This window comes from Marmota marmota, unplaced genomic scaffold, assembly GCF_001458135.2.
Source record: "Marmota marmota marmota unplaced genomic scaffold, marMar, whole genome shotgun sequence".
Lineage (NCBI taxonomy): Eukaryota > Metazoa > Chordata > Mammalia > Rodentia > Sciuridae > Marmota > Marmota marmota.
Window position 1 is genome coordinate 48150972 of NW_026000016.1, and position 3271 is coordinate 48154242.

A 3271-nucleotide genomic window follows, 5' to 3' on the forward strand; every position below is an offset into this window, starting at 1 on the left:
ATGGTATTCTTTGCAGAGTGTAAGTATTTCTTAACAACAGAACAAATGTTTTAAGAAAGATATTTAAGGGCTGGGGCTGTGGCTCAGTGGCAGAGCACTTGCCTAGCATGTGTGAGGTACTGGGTTTTATCCTCAGCACCACATAAAGAATAAACAAATAAAATAAAGGTATTATGCCCTTCTACAACTATAAAAAAAGTTTATTAAAAATTAGGAAAAAACATTTAAAAAAAGATTATTTAAAGACAATGACTTCTTGTCTCACAAAATATTCTATGTTAACTCTAGTTGAAGATATTTTTATGATATGATAAATATTTTATAGAAACCCAATATTTTATAGCAGCATTACTATGTTATATATGTATATATGTCTGCTATATATTCTGAAGTACTTACTTCATTCTGATTATTTTCATTATTTGATTTTATTTTATCCAGATATTAACATGTTTAAGAATAACAGAGTCTTAGGATTTATGGAATATCTTTAATTGACTTCTCATTGGAGAATCCAGTAGAAAAGGGTTTGAAACTTTTTCTCTCTGCCCTATCATTTTTAAACTAATGGTTCATTTTATTTCCATTTATTATTAATATTAACAAAAAGAAATTAAGAAGGCTTTTTGCTGGAATAGAAATGAAAAAGCTGAAACAATAAGGTTTTCTCCTTTTTAATTTGTAAGTTAACATTATTTTTAGGTTAGTATATTTATTTTGCTACTTCAAACATTAATTCGGTTTTAAAAGTGAATGGAATTTTCTCATATGTTTAAAAAACTAAAATCTTTATCATTCTTTCCATAGTTCTCATATCTTTATGGGGCTTACAGGTTGTGAACAATTTTGTTTTATACCTATATTTCTGGGTTTTTTCGTACTTCACAGAGAAATATTAGTGGAGAAAAACTGTTGATAGTGAAAGTGAGTTTGCTTTTCTGCCTAATCTTTATGCACATCGTACACTAACATTTTTATTCTTTCTTCCTGTTTTCCTGAGCTCTGCATTCTACCTCCTGAGAGTTTCCTGATAACTAGGATTATACTTCAGAGAGTGGTTTAAGAATGTGGAGAAAACTAAAAGTAAACCAGTATGTTAAGACTTCATGTTTTCCCAAGCTGCCTCCATATTCCTGCTTTGTAACTCCTTTAAAATTAGTCAAAAGCCTGTCACCATGTTTAGTTTTTACCTTATATTCTCACTGTAACATGGTAGAATCTCAATAAATAGTTGTTAAATGAATGGATGGCTCTTATCACCAATACCAAGAGCCTAGTTCCCAAGCAGACACTTGTGTTAATAAAACAAAGGTATGCTCTGGCATAAAAGAAGCTCTTAAAAAAGAAACAGAAAGCCAGCATGTCTGAATCGCATTGTTGAGGAGTTCTCTAGAGTTCCTTGTAGCTCTTCTGTTTTCTTTTTTTCTATTGGATTTCATGACCAGCAAACTTTTTATTAAGTGCTGTCTCCTCTACTTTTTGTGTACCTTCAACAAATCCTTCCAATTTCCTGTTAATTTTAAGAAGTATAAATTAATTGGAAAAATGGCACCACTACTATGAAACAGAATTGGAGGTGGAAAGACAATTGAGTCTGAGGGAAATAAAAAGTCTCTGAGACTCACTGCTTTGAACAGTCTTTAGAATACTTTTGACCAAATGTTTGATTTGCCTTTTAACATCATGATTGTGAAGTGTATACACTTTAAATGTGACAATTGTTTTAGTTATATATTGTGATCATAACTTTGAAATCTACCTTTATTATATCTAGATATTTCATATTTTGTTGAAGTCAAGTTGTTTTTATGTTAATATATACTGACTTTTGTTGCAGTGTCACATTAATATATAAATAATCCTTTTCAAATATTTAAATGTTCAGCTAAAATGCTTTTAATCTCTGACCTAGATTCATATCTTTCAGTAAAATGCACTTTTTAAATAAATTAATGTATTTATGATTAGTCATATGTTGTCTTGAAGTATACATTGATCTATCTACATAGTTTTAATTAAGAGTAATATTTTAAACTGTTCTCATTTGCAAATAACACTTTGAATAATGAGTGCTAAAAGTGTTCTAGAGATCTCAGAGGAATATGAACATCTGGAAAATTTGGAAGACTTGGAGAAAATCGTGAATTTCCTTTTATAATGATGCCCAGCTATAAGATTTATTTCCAAACATATTTTATTTACACTGCTATGAGTTCATCTACTTTTATTGTTCTTGTATTTTAACATTCACTTATATTTCACATTACACATCTGATATAGTCCCAGGTTACTGACAACATGACTAATGTAATATACAATTGATAGTATATAATATGCATCCTATATTGATAATAATGTCAAATGCAATGTCTAATATCTAATATTTTATTAATATCTGACATTTATCTATATGATATATGTAATGTTATATTAATGTATTAGATAGTAGGTATAATATATCATATTACATGTTTATATATTCCTAGGAAAAAAATATAAAATGAAATGATAGAATTACGAAATACACTGCCTAGAACTACTCTATGAAGAACTATATGATGTAATGATGATTTATTGAAGAAGATGAGCTTGAAAAGGACAGAAAGTGAGTATGTGGCAGGTGAGTGTGCACTAGGGAGTGTGTATGCACACACATACACCTGTAGAGTGTGGGTCTATAAAAGGGTATCACATGTCCTCAAGCAAGCTCATGACCTCCATGCACATGGGAATGTACCCATGTAAATTTTTTTGACTTTAATACTGAACTGGCTAAACTGTCTTGAGTTTTGCATTATCAGAGATGAAGTCATCTAGTTAGAGCTACTTAAAAAGTATAATGTCTAAGGTTACATTTCTATCACTGAATTTGTTCAGGCAGGTGGTATGCTTATCTGTCAGAAGACACCAACTTAATAATTACTTAACCATAACTACAATGTCATTTGAAGAAGGTCTTAATCCGACAAAGGAAATATGAAAAAATAATTGCTCTGATGTTGCAAATGTTGCTTTAAAATCAGGTACAAAATATTTAAATAATCATTAGATTCTGATAGGTATGGTGGGAGATGGTATTTGTTGAGGCAACGGGTAATATTTCACAGAAGTGATGGGTAATATTTGGACTGGGTCTTAAGAGATAAATAAGAGCTTGAGAACTGGGAGGAGGCACAGGGTTTGGTAGCAACCGTTTTCTCTGTAGTTTAGGAAATAATTCATCATCCACAGGCAGGTGAAAGACATGAGGGTAGAATTTGGAAGAGAGCCG